Source organism: Macaca nemestrina, chromosome 1 (genome assembly GCF_043159975.1).
Source record: "Macaca nemestrina isolate mMacNem1 chromosome 1, mMacNem.hap1, whole genome shotgun sequence".
Classification (NCBI taxonomy): Eukaryota; Metazoa; Chordata; class Mammalia; order Primates; family Cercopithecidae; genus Macaca; species Macaca nemestrina.
This window is the reverse complement of record NC_092125.1, coordinates 110,347,801-110,370,990: the sequence shown is the minus strand read 5'-3', so window position 1 is coordinate 110,370,990 and position 23,190 is coordinate 110,347,801. Positions and strand designations below refer to the sequence as shown.

The 23,190-nt window shown below is 45.4% G+C and overlaps 1 protein-coding gene and 1 non-coding gene across 2 annotated transcripts in view; one reads left to right on the top strand and one right to left on the bottom strand.

Annotated features, from left to right (window-relative positions):
* LOC139360234 (myomegalin-like) overlaps positions 1-23,190 on the top strand; it is a 139,221-nt gene that overhangs the window by 38,132 nt on the left and 77,899 nt on the right. The gene's annotated exons all lie outside the window — the stretch shown is intronic.
* Positions 7,367-7,438, bottom strand: TRNAH-GUG (transfer RNA histidin (anticodon GUG)). Its single transcript has one exon. It is a non-coding gene; the product is annotated as a tRNA-His (tRNA).

The following is a 23,190-nucleotide window of genomic DNA, read 5'->3' as shown; positions in this document are numbered from 1 at the left end:
AGATTAAACTGAAGAGAAAAATCCAGGGTTTGCCCCACATGTTGGATCTGGGAGTCATTATGACTTTTTCAAAGACAGAAGCTGTGTGTGACATGGAATCATGCTTCTTCTCTAGCTGAGAAGCCAAGCTAGGTCCAGGCTGAGTCATAAACTTGAGTCCAACAAGGAAATCACCCTTCACCTTGACCTCAAAGAGCTTTGGCTGTTCTCTGTTCTTTGCCCAACACCCAAGACACACATCAGCTCTGGCCAACAAACCTTAACATATTATCTGTATCAACCAGAGCTACATGTATTCCCAAATCTCCTTCTAAAATACAAACCTGTACTTTCTACTCTCACTTTCTAAATTTATAAAGACCTCATATGCATCTCAGAGTCACAGATGCTAAAACTCAACACACCAGTGAGTTCCCTGTCAGCATCATGTACCACCCTCTATCTCAAAACCCAACGATCAGACCCAAGCACAGCATCTCCCAAAGAGTAGTGCACTGTCCTGGGTGTTTCAACGATCACTAAAACCTGTTTCTACTCCTGCCTAGCACACTTAAGCTTGCAGACTACTACCTTCTCCTTCTGTCCTTGCATGGTGGAGAGAGAGAGAGAGAGAGCACTTTGGTCTTTATTCCATTTTCTATAATGACACTGATCTTATCATGGAGATCCCATGGTCATGACCTCATCTAACCGGTGAGGACCACCATCCTTCCTATTTGCCAAGCCAGATCTTTCTTTGGATAAACTCTCTCGTTTTCACAACACAAAAATTTCAGTTCAATTCAAAAAATAGTGTTTCAGTTTATTGGATACTCCACAAGCTTACTGCCACTTTATTATCACACTTTTCATCTATCAGATCTTGTGTCCATTAACATAAGCAGACCAAAAACTGGACTCCCAGCCAGGCGCAGTGGCTCATGCCTGTAATCCCAGCACTTTGGGAGGATGAGGCGAGCAGATCACAAGGTCAGAAGATTGAGACCATCCTTACTCAGTAGATGGGTGAAACCCGTCTCTACTAAAACTACCAAAAAAAAAAAAAAATCACCTATGGAACTTAAAATGTGGATTCATAGGCCTTAGCTCTACAGCTTTTTTAACAAGCACCTTATGGGATTCTGCTGTTGGTATTTCTCAGGTCTGCAGCTAGTACAGCAGGGATTGAATGACTTCCCTGTTAGACCCTGAGCCAGCCATACAGTATATGCAATTTCATTTAAGCATCTGCTAACTCCACTACATAAGTGTTATCATCCTTATTTTATGTAAAAGGAAACTGAAGCTCAAAGAAGTTAAGTGAATAAACTTGTTACAGCCATGTTTCCTTCCACTCAATCCTGGTATGAGTCTGTTGTTGTGGAAAGAATTTATCTGAAATGTCTTGGTGAAAATTAGCTGTTTGGTCCACTTTATTTCTTCAACAAATACAAATGATTTATGTGGCAGGCACTTTTGTAGGCACTTGGGATATGGAATGAATAGGACAGACACAGTCCTGCTCTCAAGAAGGTTATCTCTATCATGTGAGCCAGATATAAAGCAAACAATTATCTAAGTACATTTTCATTGTAATAATAGTTCTGATTAGTGTTATTTATTTATTCTGTATTCCTAAGTCCCAATGGTTTGAAACTGACTGATGATAAATAATAGAACTGCAGAATTTATAACAATAAATTTGTTACAGAAAAGGTCTTATTTTTTTTAACAGTGGTAAGTACTCTTTTTTATTCCAGAGGCTACTAAAAATTAGAACATATGAGGCTGCATGGCACAAGTAAAGAAAACTAGCCTGCATGCCTTGAGTCCAAGGTTTCTAGTGATGGTGCTGCCAACAAGAAGCTGTGGAAGTTTGGGCAAGTCTCTTACTCTTCCTGAGCCTTGACTTTCTTGTATATAAAATTAGGGAGCTGTTATAGGTCTCAGGTTGCTTCATGCTCTGGGGTATGTCTGAGTTTATTGTGGGCTGAGATGTGGGTAAGAGGTACTAATAGGAACTGCTGTCAGGTCCAGACCTAGCCTTCAATTATGTGTGTTTCCTGCAGCCTTTGCCAAAGCCTCACACCATGCTGAGCCTTTGCCTTGAGAATGCAGAGCTGAAAGAGCAGAAGGAAGAAGCAATGTCTGATGGATGGGAGGTCAAGGAAGACAAGGAGAAGGGCGAGGTGATGGTTGAGACTGTGATAACCAAGGAGGGTCTGAGTGAGAGTAGCCTTCGGGCTGAGTTCAGAAAGCTCCAAGGAAAGCTGAAGAATGCCCACAATATCATCAACCTCCTCAAAGAACAACTTGTGCTGAGTAGCAAGGAAGGGAATAGTAAACTTACTCCAGAGCTCCTTGTGCATCTGACCAGCACCATCGACAGAATAAACACAGAACTGGTTGGTTCTCCTGGGAAGCACCAACACCAAGAGGAGGGGAATGTGAATGTGAGGACTTGCCCCAGACCCAAGAGCCTTGACCTTGGGGCTACCTTCACAGTGGATGCCCACCAAGTAAGTGTGGGCTTAGATGGAACGAAAAACAATTGGAGAAGGGCTCGAGATGACAGTGTTTACCTTAAAACATTCTCCCATGTGAATCAGGAGGTACCAAGAGAAGGGTCTCTGCGTACCACAGGCAATAGTAATAATATTCTGCCTACATTCAGCCTTTAGAAAGGTTTTTACAATATAAATATTTCTTGAATACTTAATTTTTCAGATAACACACTAGGCATTGGCATGGGGCAATATAACCAATGGCTGCCCTTGAGATACTTAATGTGGTAAGGAAAGATGGCACACAAACAGGTAATTTTAACAGGATGTGGTAACTGCTGTAACACAGGGATGCATCAGTTAGGAGACAGCCCAGACAAGTAGTATGTAATGACATCCCTTCCTTATCACTGCCATTTTTTTGTCACAGCCCCTCACAGGTGTCTGTTCCTGGGCCTCAGATGGGTTATTGGGATCCTCTTTAGGGAAGTAAGCATGCCAAAGATTCAGTAAAATGGAGAATACAGGGATTCTGAGAGAATCAATGGGACAGAATGCGAGGGGAGATGAGTGGAGGGTTACACCCCTTCTCTTTTGGATCACTGAGAAAATATTTCCTGAGAGCTCCTCTGGAGACTTGATGGGTGCTGTGCTATGTGCTATAGATATAGATATGAGGAAAACGTTATCGCAGTGCTCCAGGAGCTCCATCTGGAAAGCAAGTCACTGCCAAATGGCATGAGAAGTGCTGTGACAGACTTGAGTAAAGTCCAAAGGGTTCAGAAGGGGCGGTGGTCATCACTGCATGGGGGTGACCTCAGACTGTCCTGATCCCTGTATTGGACCCTTTCACAGTTGGATAACCAGTCCCAGCCTCGTGACCCTGGGCCTCAGTCAGCGTTTAGCCTACTAGGGTCCACCCAGCACCTGCGCTCCCAGCTGTCACAATGCAAACAACGCTATCAAGATCTCCAGGAGAAGCTGCTGCTATCAGAAGCCACTGTCTTTGCTCAGGCTAATGAGCTGGAGAAATACAGAGTTATACTTAGTAAGTAACTGTGACTTACTAGTAACGTAAGTAGCCTGTATGTCTTATAACTTCTGTGTGTTCTATACCGACATAACGTGGTTATTGAGCACATGAAGTGTGGCTAGTGCAACTTGAACATTTGGTTTTATTTAATTTTAGTTAATTTAGTATAAAGTGGCCATATGTGGCTACTAACTCTCTTATTGGACAGTACAGGTCTAGGTGTCTTGGGACTCTAAATTAGTTCAGCTCCATTCCACATTTATTGAACCCCTGTGGATAAAGCACTTGCCAGCTTCAATGGGGCTGCTAGAGATGATAGTATACAATCCCTGACTTAAGGATATCTGGTCCCAACTAACACCTAGGTTATCTGAAGGGGAGTATATCAATGGCAAATGCAGGCTCCTCCTGTGGAAAGAAATTCTGCTTCCTGGAGCTGGTGGTCTCTTCTCCCACCAGTTGAAAGAAGCTTCTCTCCCACTGTGGATCTGACCTCCCTGCCCCAAAAGGTTAGGGTATGTGCCATTGAGGCTGAGGGCATATGTGGGAAATTCAGACATTCTGTAACACCTGCTGTCTCTTCCCAAGCAGGTGAGTCCTTGGTGAAGCAGTTCAGCAAGCAGGTCCAGGTGGACCTCCTGGACCTGGGCTATGGGACTTGTGGCCGAAGCAAGAATGAGGCTGAACAGGAGGAAACCACCAGTCCCAGTAAGAGCACAGGGTGTGGGGCTCACTTTCCCTCCTTGGAGTCAGCTGTCACATTTGGGTGCTGTTGGCCAGTTCCACATCTGACAAGTAGTGGGGAAGAGGAGGACAGGAGGTTAATAGGAGAACTCTTACCCAAAATGAGGCTGAGTATAAGTTTGAATTTCTACAATTAGTTTTTGGCATGCTGATAATAATAATAATAATAATAATAATAATAACAACAATAAAAAGTTCTATCCAACTGATTATTATAGAAATACCAAGGCCTGCTTAGACACCAGATGAGGTTTTGGAAACATGCAAACCCTAAGTTAAAAATAATTTTGTTTTGCATTATAAAAGGGCTACAACTATAGGCCCACCCACCACATTGAAAACCAGAAAAGAAGAAAAACACAATCTCTCTTATTCTTGAGGCAGTGTAGTGTGGCAGTTAAGAGAAAAGATCCTGGGGCCAGACTGGTTGGTTCAAATCCCAATTTGTAAACTTTCCTGTGTCCCAGTTTCTTCATAAGTTAAAATAGTAACAAAGGAACTGCCTACCCCATCAGGTACCAATGTCAATTAAATGAGTAAATTCTTATAAAATGCTTTAGAACAGTGCCTGACATCTGGTAAAATGCCATGGTTTAGTTTTCATTCTGACTACCACTGCCTTAATACACTGACGTTAACATGCTGATATATTTATTCAAAGTCTTATTTTCTTATACCTATTTTTCACACAGTTGTAACCCAATAAACTTTTAAATTATAGGAAAATTTAGAGAGCATTTAACTTTCAGCATGCAGGAATAGCTTGTCCTACATTCTTGTGGCCATCCTAAATAGATAAGGCCATGTTAATGTCTTAAGAAACATCAGTGTTTGTGGAACGAACACAGGACATTGGAGGATTTGAATTCTGGTTCTGCCATGTGCTAGTTTGAGTGATCTGGAACAAGCTAGTTTACCACCTCTCTTTAAGTTTTGGTTTCCCCAGTCAGTAAAATAGAAAGTGATGATACCTAACTTGCAGGTATAAGGAGGATAAGAAATATTGTATTTGAATGCCTAGTACAGTGTTGGGGTTGAATAAAGTACTTCTTCAACTTTTTCCCTAGTAATTATTGTACTCATGACCAAACCTGCCTCCTCTCAAAGGCAGTGACCACAACAGCACATCCAACTGTTATTCAGGAAGACATCTTTGTCCTTTTTCAGAGTGTGAGGAGCACAACAGCCTCAAGGAGATGGTCCTGATGGAGGGGCTGTGCTCTGAGCAGGTGCGCCGGGGCTCAACGCTGGCTGGTTCCTCCAAGAGGAAGCCCTTGGAGAACCAGCTAGGGAAGCAGGAAGAGTTCTGGGTATATGGAAAGTCAGAAAACATCTCACTCCTAGGAAAGGACATCAAAGATCTGAAGGCCCAGCTGCAGAATGCCAACAAGGTCACTCAAACCCTCAAGAGCCAGGTTCGGTCCCTCCTCTCGGTTACAAGTGATTATTCGTCTAGTCTGGAAAGACGCCGGAAGCTGAGAGCTGTTGGCACCCTGGAGGGGTCTTCACCTCACAGTGTCCCTGATGAGGATGAGGGGTGGCCGTCTGATGGCACTGCGATTTTCTACTTTCCAGGGCTCCAGCCAAAAAGGACCTGGAGAGTCTCATCCAGAGAGTATCCTAGCTGGAGGCCCAGCTCCCAATAAATGGACTAGAAGGGAAGCTGGCTGAGGAGCTGAGATCAGCCTCATGGCCTGGGTAAGGAGGACACTGTTTGGGCACTTTCTGGATTGAAAATGTGTAAGTTCGTGCTTGGTGTAGGGTAGCTGAGGAAGTTGGAAGAAAGAACATGTCTGGGTATTCACAAGGACACTGATTTAAATGGCAGATATAGGTCTGCGGAAAAGACAGGTAGGCAACCAGGAGGGCATAGGATGATGTCCCAGTATCTGGCAGATAACAGGTCTCAGGGGTTTCGTCTTAGGGATATATTAGTAAAGTAATAGTATATAAGGTATAGTTTAGTAGTAATACCGGAATCAGACTGCCTAGCTCTGATGCTTACTACCCATGCAACCTTCTTAACCTTTCTGAGCCTTAGTCCTTACCTATTAAATGAGGATGATAAGAGAACCCATCTCAAAGGGTGGATATTAGGTTTAAATGAATTTAAACACTTCTGGCCACAGCCTCTTGTATCAGAGTCGCCACGGAAAACGCAATGCAGTCAAGCACTTGACGGAAAAACAACACATTATTCACACAGAGAGGAGACAGAGCAGGTATGGGCTCCGCTTCAGTTGTGGGCGTTGGTCCCCCATGGCCAGCAGGTTCCTCCGTTTGGCCTGCACACACAGCCTCTTGAGAAGCAGAAAGGGCCTCGCCCCCTGCCCTCAGAGGGGGGCAGATACAGCAGCTGGCCAGGTGTCAGTTGATGCACATGTTTAAGTGGAACAAAGGGGTACACACTAAGTCAGATCTGGGGAAATATACTCCCACACAAGGAGGTGAGTCCAGCACAGGCTGTGAGGACTCCTTGTCTCTTGGGAAGGAAGTGCTCCAGGCCCAAGGCCCATTTCTACCCAGCAGAGTGGAGGTGGAAAGACCCCTGCAAGAGATTGTCTTTCCCCACACTTTCCTGTTGGCATACAAACTTGGCCACAGGCTCGGAGACAAGCCACTGTAGGCCACAACAAACAGTTTCGAGTTTAAAGTCATTAAAAAGCTTGTTGTTGTTTCATGTGTAACAGCCCCAGTGACTGGAAAACAGGTTCTGATCACACCATTGCCTTCGTGTAAGCCACGACCAACACGGCTGACTGGGTTATTTGCTCTGTGAGGCTCAGAGACAGGAGGGTGCATGTCCAGGGTTTCCCTTGGACTCCTCCCCAGGTTAGTGAGCTGTGAGGTCTCTTCTCCTTCCCCTGACCTGCCCCTAGTGACCAGAAAAATGGTTCTGAGCACACCATTGCCTCCGTGTAAGCCACCAACAGGACTGACTGGGTTATTTGCTGTGTGAGTCTCAGAAACAGGACAGAGCACGTCCAGGGCTTCCCTTGGATTCCTCGCCAGGTTAGTGAGCTGTGAGATCTCTTTTCCTTCCCCTGACGCACCTGGTTGCTCCGGGGAGCAAAAAGGTACAACTGACGGCCTGGACAAACGACGCTGCCGTGACTCGGATTCGAACCGAGGTTGCTGCGGCCACAACGCAGAGTACTAACCACTATACGATCACGGCGAGCCACAGGCCAACCGGCGATGTCTGAACTTGCTCTAGTAATTTTGAGGTCAATAGATTTCGATTATTAGGCGGATTTCTTCCCAGACAGCCACAGGGGGCTCGCGCTTTTCTTTCTTTCTTGCCAGCTCTGCTTTTCCCTCCCTTCCTCCCAATTCTCATACGTGATGAGAACAATTCTCATCTCCTTCACTCCAGCCTGGGCCTCCCTGCACCAGCCTCTTTCGGGGGCTCTCTCTGTTCTCGTCCGCACCTCCTCTGCTTCTCTCCCGCCTCTCCGTATTTCTACTTTTCACCCTTCCTCTCTCCCGCCCCACCGACGGAAGCCGAGGTGAGAGAGGGGAGCGCAAGCAGTGTAGAGAGTCAGGTGAAGGCGGAGCCAAGAAAGGGAAGAGCCATCTAGAGCCCACGGGGCGTTCTGCTTGCTTCCCTTGGGACCCACGCGGCTCAGGCCCAGGGAGTCGCCGAGCCGGGCGTTTGCTGGGATGCCGGGTCTGACGCCTGCAAGGGGCAGGACGGGGCGAAGGCCATTCCGCTGCCCTTCCAGCTTCAGAATCACCCAGGTTTCAACCGTAACCGGCAAGATGCGCCTCTCCGGTTTTGCGAGGCTTTGGAGCTGCACAATTGTACTACAAAAGGCGATGGCTCCACCTAACGTTGGATGGGCGCTTGCTCTGCGTGGTGATACGAGAGCGACAGTTGACTGTTCCTGTGTCGCAGTCGGGTAGTGTACTTGCTTCCAAGTCTGGAGGTGGGTGGTTCGAGCCCGTTGTATGGAACATTTCTTGCATTTTAAAAATGCTTAAACCGCTGGCAACTTTCTTCTGTCCAGCACGTGCTCTCATGGAAAGGCAGAGCGAGACCAACTTTACCCTCCTCTCCTCCGTGTCTCGCGTACATGAGGACGTAAATCAAGGTCCGCTAGGATTCTGGGATCTCTCTCTCTCGCTTGCTCTCTTCTCTCTTCTCTCTCTCTCTCTCTCTCTCTCTCCCTCTCCCCCATCCATTTAGCCCTTTCCATACGCTTTCCATAACTGTCATCCATTTAGCCCTTTCCATACGCTTTTGAGGTTAAATTGGTTCTGTGATTTTACTATTACATATAATGCTCTAGTCATTCTTGTACCGGCATTTTCAGCCACTGGTGTAAGTATTTCTATAGATAGAGGTGAAGATATAGGAAGAGCAATTACTCTATCATAGTGTTCACACGGTTTTTATATCATTCCATTCTCTCTCCTCTGTTGGCTTATTAGCTATAACTCTTTCTTTTGTTATTTTAGTAATTGCCTTAGGACTTAGAGCAAACCTTTTTAACTGGTCACAGTCAACCTTCAAGTGATATTAAACCGCACCTTCTGGCCTTGACGCTACTACTGACATGCACTTTGCTTTTATGCATATTATAAACCCCACAGCCCATTGTTAGTGCTTTTGTTTAAATGGTCAAATTTTTACAAAAGAAATTTACAAAATGAAAAAAAATACCTAGGACAGTTACCCATTTCTGGTGTTCTTCATTTCCTCGTGTAGATCCGGATTTTCATTTGGTATTGGATTCCGTCTGCCTGGAGGACTCCTTTGACGTTTCTTGTAGTGTGGGCGGGCTGGTAGTGAATTTGGTCAGCTTTTGTACATCTCTAAATGTCCTTATTTCACTTCCAGTTTTGAGAATTTATTTTTTCTGGCATAGTATTCTAGGCTAACTTCCCCTGCCCTCAGTACCTTAAAGATGTTGCTTCTCTGTCTCCTCGCGTGCATTGCTGCTTCTGGTAGAGGCCGGCAGGAGCAGAAAGGAAACTGACGCAATCCTCATCTTTGTTCCTGTGTATGTGCAATGTCTTTTTCTTCTGGCCGGATTTGAGCAATGTTATTTTGATGGATCCGGGAGTGGTTTTCTTCATGTTTCTTGTGCTTCGGTTTCCTCAGCTCCTTGGGTCACTGGATTTGTAATTTTTGTTATGATTGAGAAGTTTTCAGCTATTGTTTCTTCAGACATTGGCCGGGCACAGTGGCTCACACCTTCTGGAGGCCAAGTCAGGAAGTGTTGAGTGAGGCCTGAAATTCAAGACCAGCCTGGGCAATGTACTGAGACCCCATTCCTAATAAAAATAACAAAGAAAGAAAATAAATGTTTCCTTTCCTCCCTGCTCCTTCTCAGGGACTCCTGGCTCAGGTTGCAGTGAGCCAAGATTACACCACTGAAGTCCAACTTGGGCTATAGGGTGAGACCCTGTCTCTCATGGAAGGAAGGAAGAAAGGAAGGAAGGAAGGAGGGAGGGAGGGAGGGGGGTGGCTCATAATTTAGACCTGTTAAGTCTGCCCTACAGTTCACTGATAATCATTTTATTTAAAAAAATTCTCTTTTGTCTGTGAGTTTCATTTTGCATATTTCCAATTATTCATGGTCCTATGTTCCCTGATCATTTCTTCTGCAACGTCTGATCTGCTGTTAATCCCATCCAGCAAATTTATCATCTCTAATATTGTGGTTGTGGCGTGATATCGGCTCACTGCAACCTCCGCCTCCCAGGTTCAAGTGATTCTCCTGCTTCAGCCTCACAAGTAGCTGGACCTGCAGGCATGTGCTACCACACCCAGCTAATTTTTTGTATTTTGAGTAGAGACGGGGGTTTCACGGTGTTAGCCAGGATCGTCTTCATCTCCTGACTTTGTGATCCACCTGACTCAGACTCCCAAATTGCTGGGATTACAGTCATGAGCCACCGCATCCGGCCCCTCCCTCCCTCCCTCCCTCCCCCACCCTCCCTCCCTCCCTCTCTTCCTCCCTTCCTTCCTTCCTTCCTTCCTTCCCTCCTTGCTTTCATGAGACAGGGTCTCACCCTGTAGCCCAAGCTGGACTTAAGTGGTGTAATCTTGGCTCACTGCAACCTCTGCCTCCCAGGCTCAAACGATCCCCCCACTGCAACCTCCTGAGTAGCTGGGACTACAGGCACACACCACCATGCCTGGATAATTATTTGAATTTTTTTGGTAGAGATGAGGTTTCGTCATGTTGCCCAGTCTGGTCTGAAACTCCTGCACTCAAGGGATCAGCCCACCTCGGCCTCCCAAAATGCTGGGATTACAGGCACCTGTTTGTTTGCAGAGAGGAGCAGTGGGCAGATTTCAGGCAGGAGAGTAATTCGAGCATCTGTTACTCCAACACTGCCAGGAGCCAAAGGCATCTCTTTACGTGTTCTTAGTTTGACTTCAACAGGAGGTGTGCCAATTTATCTTCCAATATATTTTTCCAACTCAGTGAGAGAGCCTTTTCCTTCGTGCTCTTGCCAGCACAGCAAAGTTTCCATACATCAGTCTGATGTACCAGTGAGGGGGTGGTGCCCGCCTGACTTACCTAAGCAGGAGATGCAGCAGAAAGACATGGTGGACACTGACTGCCCAGAGATAATCTCTGGCACATGTTCCACAGCTAAACCTCCAAGATGTTTAGAAAGTCTTCCAATAATTGTAATTGTTTTCTCTGATGATCTACCTAACTGAGTCCAGAGAAAACTGGCTGGAGGGACTCTAAACTGCTTCCTGTCAAGAGGCTTATCAAATAGGAGAGGAAAGAATGGCTCCTTCTAGACATTTGTTCCTCTTCTCTTTTCTTTATGAATTGCATTCTGCTTTTGTTGAATGCAAACGATCTACAGACTGTTCTCCCTCCTAGACAAAGGTGAATTAGCACATTAATAACTACCTCTGTGTTATTCCTTCCTTGGTGGTGTTTGTTTTGTTTCGTTTTGTTTTTCTGTAAAACTCATCTCACTGGAGACAAATCTCTGGAGCCATAGGATCCTGCACCTGACCATGGTTCTTATGCAGACCTGGATCCTTAGAGTTATTGGCTCCCTTTGCCTTGTTTCTTTTGTTGACTCTCTTCAGCAAAACTGAACTCTGACATTTACACCCTACATCTGGCTCTTGGACGTATAGGTCCTTTTGCTTCCTGACTCCTCCTTGACCCGGCCCTGCCTTTCCAACCTCTCCATCTGTGTCTGTGCGCCTGTGTCTGTCTGTCTGTCTCTCATACTCCAGGCTGCCGCCAGTATTACCCACTTTCTTCTCCTTCTCTTCAATGTTCAGGGTTTACCTTCCTCTCTGCCTACAGAGTCCCACAGGCTGGGGGAGTGTCCCCTTACAGAGAGGGGAGCTTATTCCAGAAGGTGCCTCTAGACTTGGAATAAACCTTACAAAGAACACCCAGGTTTGAAAAGCTTTTTCTATCTTCCCATTACCCGAATTATTCAAAGGACTGAAAGTGGGAAGTCCAGTAGAATTCTTGATGTCGCTCAGAAACCTGCATTGGAACGCCTTCATTCACCGAGCATTGGGTGCTCACGAGGTGTGAAGCCTTGCTCTAGGTGAGTAGCTGCATGGTGAGCAAGTCCTGCCCCACCGAGCCCACATCTGGAGGCATCAAGAAGGGACCGGGCAGTGGGAACACAACTGGCTGGTGTCCTCCCCACAAGCATTTCTCCTTTTGGGCACAGGGAATGCAAGCGGTGAGCATGACAAATAAAGCATAGTGAAGGATGAGGAAGTGGCTGACTTCAGACCAGTAGGCTACAGTGGTCAGGTGCAGTGGGGTCGCTTCTGATAGGGGGAAGCGCAAGAGGCAATGTGGGCCGGGGAGAATGTCGTGGATCCGGCATTCCTGCATCTTGCCTCCACTCACACGACCTGGTGTCAACTCGGAAATGTACCCAAACACACGACTTCTGCCCTCTTTGTCACCACGCCCTCAGGCATCTAAAACCTGTGCAATGGCACAAAGAAGTGAGGATACGCAGCCTGGGGATGGGGGCATTTAATAATAGACAGGTGTCTGAGGCAAATGTCCTCAGATTTCCAGGCACCACATGTCTCTTCGTGGAGCAATCAGGGCAGTCATCGGCAAAAAAACTAAAGACTCATCCTGTTCCACACAGAGACGTAGTTAACCTTGTAACTGTTCTTTTCGGACCTTCATTCTTCCACGTCCAGATATATGGGGTCTTTGTTGCCCATCTGCTTCAAGTGAGATGAGGAAAATCCTGCCTGAAGGCTTAAGGGTTTGTTGGGAAAATAAATGCTATTTACAAAAGGTGCATCGTAGGCAAAAGCTCAGTTCTGGAGCTCCAGAACCTGCTTATCCCAAGCCCAATACACACCTCCTTTCTCTCCCTCCCTCCTCCTCACACCTACCTTAGCTGATTCTTCAGGCTCCACATCTCTGAGAAGATGACAATCCCTAGCAGAAGAACAAGAGAACCTTGGACTCTTCTCTCCATGAAGCCGTAGACGCGAGCAGATAGCCTCATTCCGTGGCGGTGTGACTCTGAAGTCACTCAGGTTTTCTGTGCCTCCATTTCCGCATTGTAAAATGGGCCCAATAGGAATGTGTTTCCGAATGGGTTGTTCCAAGTTTAAATAAGACACGGCAGTAAAACATTGAACCCCTGCCCAAATGCATAGTAAATACTCCAAGAGCATCAGCCATTATTACTATCATTATCATCGGTGGCCTCATGGTGGCTATTATCATTATCTACATCCATCTTTGAAATAATTGCATATCTTTTTATGGTATGGAGGGATTACAACATATAACATTTCCTAAGTGACGAACATTTATTATTACAAATATTGCTGCTGGGAACATATTTCTGCATTTTAATCATCACCTGTGGGTTTCTCTATCAAATCTTCACACACAATTTGGGGATGTTGCAAAACATGTTCCCTGACTGGGAATTGAACCCGGGCCCCAGCTGTGAGAGCACCAAATCCTAGCCACTAGACCACCAGGGAAAAGAACAGACAGAACACTCTCCTTGTCAGAGGAAACAAGAGAAGGTAAGGATTAACTTTCTAAGAGGAGGAAAGCCCAACTGAAAGCAGCTCTTTGTGACCCAAGGGGGCTGCAGGCCTGCAGGGCCCCAAGCAGTCACTGCCCAGCTGCTCAATACCTCCCACCTCTGACAGCCTGGCCGCTGCGTTGGGCTGTATTGAGGCCAGGCCACAAGGAAACTAAGCGGTGTTCCATTCTAGCCTAGCTGTAGCACGGTGTGAGGCAGAGCCAAGCACTTGCTGTCTTTCTGAGCCTCAGTTTCCTTGCCACCCAAGTGCGGGCTTGGCTCTCAGCGGGTGATGTGCGGAGTCCTTCTGGTTCCTGATCTCTGAACTGGCTCAAGGGGCTCTACCCATAAAGACATGTGTAGGGGTCCCCTTTTGCCCCCAACTAGCTCTATTAGTAGAGCATGAAACTGAATTGAGCGGTCTTTGGCTCGAGCTCCAGGTGCAGATTTAGGTTCGTTTTCTTTTGTTCAGCCACGCAATTCAACCGGTTCCGCAACTGAGGTCGGGGCGCGAGGAAGCCAAGTGGGCTTCACAGGAAAGAGCTCCTTGGTTTCAGAGACATTGTAGCTGTCAGCTTGAAATGTTCAGAAAGATTTCAGCGATAGATGAGAAGACTGGAAATTTCTGGATCTAAAGCTAACATGACCTCCACCTGATCCGGCGCCCTCGCCTGGGATCCAACTCACAGCGGGCAAACCGGGCCTGGTTCCTAGTGCTCAGCGGGGTTTCAGGTAGTAATGGAACTCCTCCCGTGCTTCTTCTGATCAAAGATGCAGCTAAGTTCCCCCATCCCACCCCTCAGCTCCACTCCCCTCTCGAAGGAAGGAAGGAAGGAAGGAAGGAAGGAAGGAAGGAAGGAAGGAAGGAAGGAAGGGAGGGAGGGAGGGAGGGAGGGAGGGAGGGAGGGAGGGACATTTTGAAAACCACCTTTCATGTGCGAGGCGAACTTGCTGTCCCTACTCTAAGTAAACCAGCCGAGCACCGCCCCTTGAGGACACATCTACGAAAATCTTGGGCGTCGCTTTGAGTAACTGCATATTGCTGCCTATGACAGATGAAATTCGACTGCATCTCCACATTTCCGCGCCTCCAGCAAATTGCTGGCAAAAGGGAAGCACCTGCGATCCCTCAGGCAAGAAAACTGCAGATTGCGATACCGCCGGGCTGAGGGTTCCCCGCCTGCTCCCGAAATGAAGACCCTGGAGACCTATAACCGGGCTCCGGTATCCGGATTCTTTCCGCGGGGTATCCAGTTCCAGAACTAAGCGCTGGTATGCGGGATTCGCCCGACTGCTTCTCCCGGAAGCTGCGGCAGCGGCGGGTTTTGAGCGTCGGAGTCCCGGGCGCGCAGGAGTGTGGACGCCACCCCTCCAGGGCTGTGGACCCCGCCTTGGGGCCTTAGCCCTGGCGCCTGCTGTCAGGGCTCTTGGCGTTGAAAGGGTACCGACCTTTCTGGTCCTCCCAGGAACCATAGGACCCTCGCTGCCTGCCCTTCATCCAAGCTCAGGGGCCTCATCCCCGTGCTCTTTCCTCGCGGGCCCCCCACTCAGGGTGTCAACAGAGGTAGGTCAGGTGAGAAACCTGGATTTCTACACACACCTGGCTACAATGAGATGGCGCCACTCCCCTTCCCCTACAGAAGCAGACTCAGAAAAAGGTAGTTAAAACGGAAGGTTTCGATAAAATCGAGAGTCTGATAACATAATGTCCAAAAGTCCAAGTTTCAATTGAAAACCATTAATCACACCAAGAACCAGGAAAATTTTATTCTGAATGAAAATAGACAGCAAATACACACTGGCAATAAGATGAGAGAGGTGTTGGGATTGTCTGACAAAGATTTTAAAGCAAGCAAACCTGATAACAATGATTTCATAGTTATCAGCACATTTGAAACAAATGGAAAAATAGAAAGCCTTAGCAAATAAATACAAGACTTAAAGGAGGAACAAATGGAAGTTTTTTTTTTTTTTTTTTTTTTTTTTTGTTTGTTTGTTTTTGAGACGGAGTCTCGCTCTCTCCCCCTGGCTGGAGTGCAGTGGCACGATCTCGGCTCACTGCAAGCTCCGCCTCCCGGGTTCCTGCCATTCTCCTGCCTCAGCCTCCCAAGTAGCTGGGACTACAGGCACCCGCCACCGCGCCCGGCTAATTTTTTGTATTTTTAGTAGAGGCGGGGTTTCACCGTGGTCTCAATCTCCTGACCTTGTGATCCGCCTGCCTCGGCCTCCCAAAGTGCTGGGATTACAGGCGTGAGCCACCGCGCCCGGCCCAAATGGAAGTTTTAGAAGTGGAAAATACAAAAACCAAAATAAAAAGTCCAGCACATAGGCTCAACAGCAGAATGGATGGTGCAGAGCAAAGAAATCCATCCACTGCAGATGAAAAATTAGAAATTACACAATTTTAACAAGGGAAAAATAGACTGGGTGAGAAAGTGAACTGAACCTCAGGGACCTGTGAAACTACCTTGAATGGTCTCACTTTCATGTTGTTATCTATGTCTGGAAGGGGAAGAGGAAGAGGACAAGGCTGAAAACATAAAGAAGTAAATGGCTGAAAGCTTCCCAGAGTTGGCAAGAGACATTAACCTACAGGTTCAAGAAACTGTGAGAACCCGAAATAAGATAAAAAACCGAAAGAAGTCTATGGCAAGACATGTGAAAAAATAAAATGTAGGAAATGAAAGACAAAGAAAATATCTTGAAAGCAACAGAGAAAGGTGACATTTTACCTAGAAAGGAAAAACAATTCTGGTGATGATGGATTTCTCATCAGAAACCATAGAGGCAGAAAGAAGTTGCCCAGTGCTTTTCAAGCCGTGAAAGAAAACAATTGTCAGCCCAGACTCCTCTCTCCAGCAGAAACATCTTTCAGGGATTAAGGGGAAGATCAAAACAGTTTCAGATTAAGAAAAGCTAAGGGAATCTCTGACCAGCAGTTCTACCTTAAAAGAAAGGCTAAAGGGAGTTCTCTAGACAGAAAGGAAATGATTAAAGAAGGAACCTTGGGACATCAGAAAGAAAATTAAACAAAAAAAAAAAACAAAAAAAAAAAGTAAGCAAAATAGGCCGTCCTTCTTCCTTGAGTTTTCTAAACTGTGATTGACAGCTTCAGAAAAAAATCATAGCATCATTCAATGTGGTTCTAACTCTCCATAAAGAAAATGTTTGAAACAACAATAAACTGGGAGGGTAAAGAGACCTGCAAGGGAGGTAACTCATCTATCATTCACTCAAACTGGTAAAACAATGACACCAGTATACTGTGTGGTAAGATATAGATGCACAGACATATGAATATCTGGGAAAACCAAGAGGGCTATGCAAACAGATATACTCAAAAACACTATAGATAAGGTAAAACACCATTCTCAAAGATGTTCAAGTCACCACAGGAAGGTAAGAAAAAGAAAGCATATCCAGAAGAAGACACCAGAGAGAACAAACAGAAAAGAAAAAAATATAATGGCAGACTTAAGGCCTACCATATCAATCATCATATTAAATATCAATGGCCTAAGTACACCAATTACAAGACACAGATTGGCAGAGTAGGTTAATGGACATGACCCAACTATATCCTGGCTACACAGAGACTACCTTCAAATATGATGATACAGGAAAGTTGAAATCAAAAGGATGGAAAAAGATATATCATGCAAACCTTAGACAAAGGAAAGCAAGGCTGGCTACATTAATGCCAGATATTGTATATTTCAGAACAAAGAAACTAATCAGAGACAGAGAGGAACATTATATAAGGAGGAAACAACCAATCCACCAACTCCTCCCCCAAAAGTCATAAATGTCTATGCAACAACTGAAAATACTGAACAGAGAACTAGACAAATTCATAAATATAGCTATATGCTTCAACATCCCCCTTTCTTAACAATTTATACAACAACCAGATAGAAGATCAACAGGAATATAGAAGAACCCAACAGCATGATCAACCAGCGGGGCTTAAATTGACAATTTTAGAACACCCAACTACACCAGAATGCACATTGTTATGGGATGCATTGTGCCTAGGCCCCCAAATTCATATGTTGAAATCAGAACATTAGTAGCAACTAGTGATATACTAATTAAAATCACAATGAGACATTGCTACATACCTATCAGAATGGCCAAAAGAAAAGCGTAACCAAATCAAGTTCTGTCAAGGATTCAGAGAAAGCTGGATCACTCATACATTGCTGATGGAAATGTAAAAGGTTACATTCTCCACTCTGGAGAATGTCTGTATAGTTTTTACTTTTAAAACTATATATGCAACTACCATACCACCTAGGAATTGCATTCCCTGTGTTTATCACAGAGAAATAGAAACTTATGTTCACACAAAATCCATGTACTTAAAGTTTATAGCAGCCTTGTTTTTAATAGCCAAAACTGGGGAAAAAAATGTATAGACGAGTTTCATGAGGAGAATGGCTGAACAAACTGGTATATATCCATAGCATTGAATAGTCCACAATAATTTTTTTAAAAACAACAAGCTATTGACACCCACAATAACCTGGATGAATCTCCACAGAATTCTGTTGAGTGGACAAAGGGTAATCCCAAAGGTGACATGTAGGATTCCATTTATGCAACATTCTTGAAAAGAATAAATTATATGAATGGGGAATAGATTAGAAGTTGCCAGGGGTTAAGGAGGGAAGGAGGAGCAGCACTGAAGAAACAGGGTCACGGCTATAAAAAGGCAACATGATGAATCCTGGTGTTGATGGAAATGTTCTGTACCTTGCTTGTATCAATGTCAACTTCCTGGTACTGTGGCATTTGCAATACATCTGCTATATTTGCAAATATTACCATTTTGGAAATATTACCAAGACGTTACCATTGGAGGAAACTGAGTAAAGGGTACAAGGGACCTCTCTTTTTCTCCTGAGTTCCTAAGATTGTATGTGAATTATTAAAACATAACAATTACCTTTAAAAACCTAAGTATATTTCTCCTTGACTAATCATGCCTTTGCTTTAAAACACTAAGGCAAAAATATTTTTCCCAATACCCATAATTTTCTTGAAGACAGTTTTAACAAAAGCTGTTCTTAGTGCTTTTCCTAAAAATTTAAAACTTCTAGTAATCCTTACTGTTCTTCTTTGAGAACCCTCCAGGGTTTTATTTTATTTATTTATTTTACACCTTTCAAAAGAATAAAGACAAAAACTGGGAACTGGCCTATATATTAGTCTTAGTTCTCCAGAGAAAGAAAATGAGTAGGATACACACACACGCATGCACACACACACACACACAGAGAGAGAAGCAGAGAAGCCCAAGTTCTACTCTGAGTAAGCTCTAGACCTAGGAGAGTCAAATATAGTTCAAGACCAAGTCCAAGGCTTAAGGCAGAAGACTGACGTCCCAGCTCAAAGACAGTGGAGCAGAAAAACTTCTTTCTTAACCCTTCATCCTATTCAAGCCGTCCATGGGTTGGATGAGGCCCACTCACACTCAGGAGGGCAATCTGCTTCACTCAGTTTACTGATTCAAATGTCAATCTCCTCCAGAAACACCCTCAGAGACACAGTGAGAAATCACGTCTAACCAAATATCTGGGCACTCCCTGGCCCAGTCAAATTGACACAAAAATTAACTTTCACAAATACTCTCAATAGAAGTGATTAACAAATGTAGCATCATGTCCTGCCTGTTTATCCCATGACAATTAATATATTCCAGCATAACATTGGCTTCCGTTCCCTTACTGTAGCAACATGTAGGAGTTTCATTTAACGTGAGGATAATTTTGACCTATGGAGTCTCTCCCTACCCGTACCTACCATTGCCACTTGTGGATTGTCATTTTGCCATGGCTTCCTTATACATAATGTCAATAAGCTGTATACTTTGCTAATGTAGGTTTGAATTTCATCCTGGCTGCATAAGTCACTTTTCATCTTGACAAAGTCTAGAAATATTTTTGTTTATCTCCTGAATATTGGTAACGCATACCTATTGTGGGGCCCACTCTCAATCTCATGGTTTCCTTTATTTTCATTCAGATCTCAATAGATATGCCTGGGTTGCTTGAACGTCACTGAAAATGGCCCGTGGCCTTGTCCATCTATCAGAGTTCAGTAAAATCCTGGCCATGGAATGGGGGGATGGAAAGTGAGAACCACCAAACTCAGCAAACAAAGACTCAGTTTAAACTTCTGCGCTAAGAGATGATCAGACTCTATCATGGCTTCTAATAGCATAAGACCATGTCCCATGGATGACCCTAGGCTCCCATGACAAAGCCTACCTAAGAAAGCTCAAGGCTGCCAGGGGAACTTAGTTTAATTCTGGCCAATATCTGCTGATGATGGTAGGTTCTTTCTTATAACACTTACTAAGAAGGGAATCCTTCCTCCATCCCTTTGAGAAATGTGTGTATCTCCTAGGGACTCCAGTGTGTCTTTCCACAGGATTTGAAAGCCATTCCTTTGAGGTGTCGTCCTCAGGAAGGACTGAATCTCTGTCTCCGGGTCTCTGTGGGAGGTTAGAATCCTAATGTCTAATATTGCCAGCTGGCAGATACAGCTGTCCTGATGAGGCAGAAGCTTACAATGACCAATATTTTGTAATATTTCACTTGTGCCCTGACCCCGGCCCTCTCCCCTGCCTCACTCTCCAATTAGAATGCCATCGGCTCTCCACAAATGCGATGGAGTTCAGCCCCTTCTGCTTTGGTCAGTAGTTACTGAATAAAATCTGTTTTCACAGCTTTGACTAATGCCTGACTTTATCTTTGACAAAATAAGTGCGAGCAATTGATTTTAGCGACATGGCACCTGCAAAGAGAGGCACAGACATGGCAAGAGAGTGAGGAATCATCTGACCCTTCTCATTTCATAGGCATCTATTCCTGCCTGGTGTTTATGAGCCTGAGACTGGGCTGGTCTGCCCTGGTATATCACTCCATGGCTCTGCGGCGGGACTTGAATAGGCTGGTGGTGACACTTGGTGTGACCACAGCCACCTTCAAAGATGCCATGAAGGGTTCACAAAAAAATGAAAGGAACCACAGAAAAACTGATTTTGAAAGACATTGCCTCTCCCACTTCCTCATACAGAGTGTGTATGATATTGCTGTGTGATGTTAGTTGGATTACATTTAGCACAACAGCTTTTCTAATAAATGGTAGTTTCTCACTGTGTTAAGCCTACCTAAAAAGGAAGCACACTTACTTTTATTGATTACCCCCATTAAATGAACAATATATCCAACAAGGCTTCTACCAAAAATGTTCTTATTAATCTCATATTTATACTAAGGAAAAACTGGGAACAGCACAAATCTTCACCAATAGAAGAATTTAATACCGACTGTTATATAGTCATAAAACGATCCCAGAAGTTCACTCAATAACATCAAAACCAGAAACCCACACTGGTGCCACTGATGTCAAAAAATCATGATACAAAAATGAGAGAGATGGGAGAGAGAAAATGTACTATAGCCATAGTAGTGGGTAAAAGCCAAAGAGCTCAGTTTCTACTTATGATGTTTGATAGAAGAACCAAAGGAACATGAGCCAATAGCCCTAAGGGTCCAGGTCTGCACAAGGTGCCTGTTGGGTGCAGGGTTCTGTTGGCTCCAATGATGGATCTCAAATGGGCTAATTTTTATGGACATAACCGCTGCAGAAATCTATCAAAGAAAAATAAGGGGATAGCTATTTGCATGTTCATTTACCATCGAATAGGAAGGAGAACAGGCATTAGATTCGTTTGGTCAAATAAAAGCAAAACCAAGATTTATGAAGAAAAGAGGAAAGGGGAGAAGAAAAAAATCATCTGGGAACTTTGTGATTTTGCTCCCCTTGGATAAGCGACTTGACAGAAAGCTGTCAAAGAGGTCACTGTGGCCCATCTTCTCCAGACCCACGTTAGTTGGTCACAGAAAACAATTACAGATGTTGGAGGACTGTAAAACATCCTAGAAGTTTAGCAGCTCATCCTATGCCACAGAATATCTGTGTGTAATGTCCACCATGTCCTTCTGTTGTGCACCCCCTGAGTTAAGCCAAGAGGATGCCCCTCCCCTCAGTGGAATATCATACATGGATGTGTAGAAAGTTTGTTGTGCCGACAAGTAAATGACAAAAGGGACATTGATAGAATTGGGAAACACATTGGAATATGATTTGCTACTGCTCCTATGGAAGATAAATTTGCAGAATGTACTCAAATAAGAAGCATTACATAAATGCTGTAATGTAAAACTGGCACATCCTGTTCTCTATACTATAGAAATATCTGCACGAGTGACCAAAGATATTTGTACAAGAATAGTGGAGACTGCAGCATCATTTGTAATCCTAAAGTCATGAAACCCACCTCATTTCAATAACATCTTGAAAAGGGTTAAATCATGCACAAATAGAAGAAGAAATGCATATTCACAAACAATGGCGAGGATCACCATGAGGATGACTGATGCCACTGGTCACATTATTGATAGAGCAATCAGTAAACCCAGGCACATCCTGGGGATAGGATAGTACTGTAATAGGTCTTCTTCTATTAAACATGAAAAACTCGAGGCATTTTACCCCCTGAAGCCTTCCATTAGAGCAAAAAGCATTTTTATCACACTAGAAGTGAGTTCCTGTCTGAAGTCTCTGGGATTCCTGAGTTTGACAGGTACAAGGCACCATGGCCCTTGCCAAGCCTCAGACCTAAGAAGGTGGGGAAGAGGACGTGTGTTTCTCCGGATTAGGCTGGAGTTGATTGTATATCAACAGTAACAACAACAACAAAGCCAGGAGTCCCCGGTTGGGCTCAGACCACCAGCCTTTCTGTTAACAGCCAAACGCGCTGATTGTGCCACAGAGACCGCTACTACTGATTCTGCCTGGCACTATATGCAGGGCACACTCACCAAACTCTCCCCATCCCTTCTGTCCTGAGGGCCTGCCCGGCAGGACGGAAAACCGGAGAGATTAGAGCTGTGAGTCGCGCTGATCACGTTGCACACCCGCGGGTTGGGAGATTCTGGAGCCAGAAGGACAGCCAAATGGCCTTCCACAGCCCTGCCCCTCCCCTGCTTCAGAAGCCCCTGGAAACGCCCCGTCTGCGACCCGGGCCCGAGCTGCCTGGGGGCCCACGGGAAGCCGAACGCCCAGTGGGCTCCCAGGATGGCTCTTTCTGTCCTTTGCGCCCCCTTCACCCAGTAAGGGAGCCTGTGCCCACACTGCCCAGTCACTTTCGGGGCCACTGCGGAGCTTTCGCTGCCGTCTTCGGATCCTGTGTCCGCAGGGGGGCTCCACCAGGGCAGGGATGGTGGTGAGAGTCTCTCATGGTCCCCTCGCGGGGAGCAGGGCCTGCCACTCACCAGGGCGACTAGGACTTGTCGAATGACTCCATCGTCGCCTTTAGATTTTAGTCCTTTGAAGAGTCCTGAGAATGTAAATCATGAACTATTTTTCTGTGGGGAAGTTTTTTGTTTGTTTGCTTGTTTGTTTGCGACAGGGTCTCACTTGGTCGCTCAGGCTGGAGTGCCGTGGTGCAAACAAGGCTCACGGCAGCCTCGACCTCCCGAGGCCAAGTGATCTTCTTGCCTGAGCCCCCAAGTAGCTGAGACGACAGGCGCGCGCCACCACGCCGGGCTAATTTTTGTATTTTTTGCAGAGACAAGATTTCAACATGTTGCCGAGGCTCGTCACGAAGGGGAAGTAAGTTCTTTTTAAAAAGCATTTATTACAATTGGTTTCTCCGCATTCTGTGGGGGCGTGCAAGGGGCGAGGCCTCCCGCGGCCTCTCTTGCCACTCTGAGCCAGTGAGCTACGGGGGCTCAGCTGCGTTGTTTTTGGGTGCGTGTCTGGGGCAGGAGGCCGGAGCCGGGAAAGGGGTGAATCCAACAGGGAATGGCGAGGAGGAGGGCAAGGAAGTCG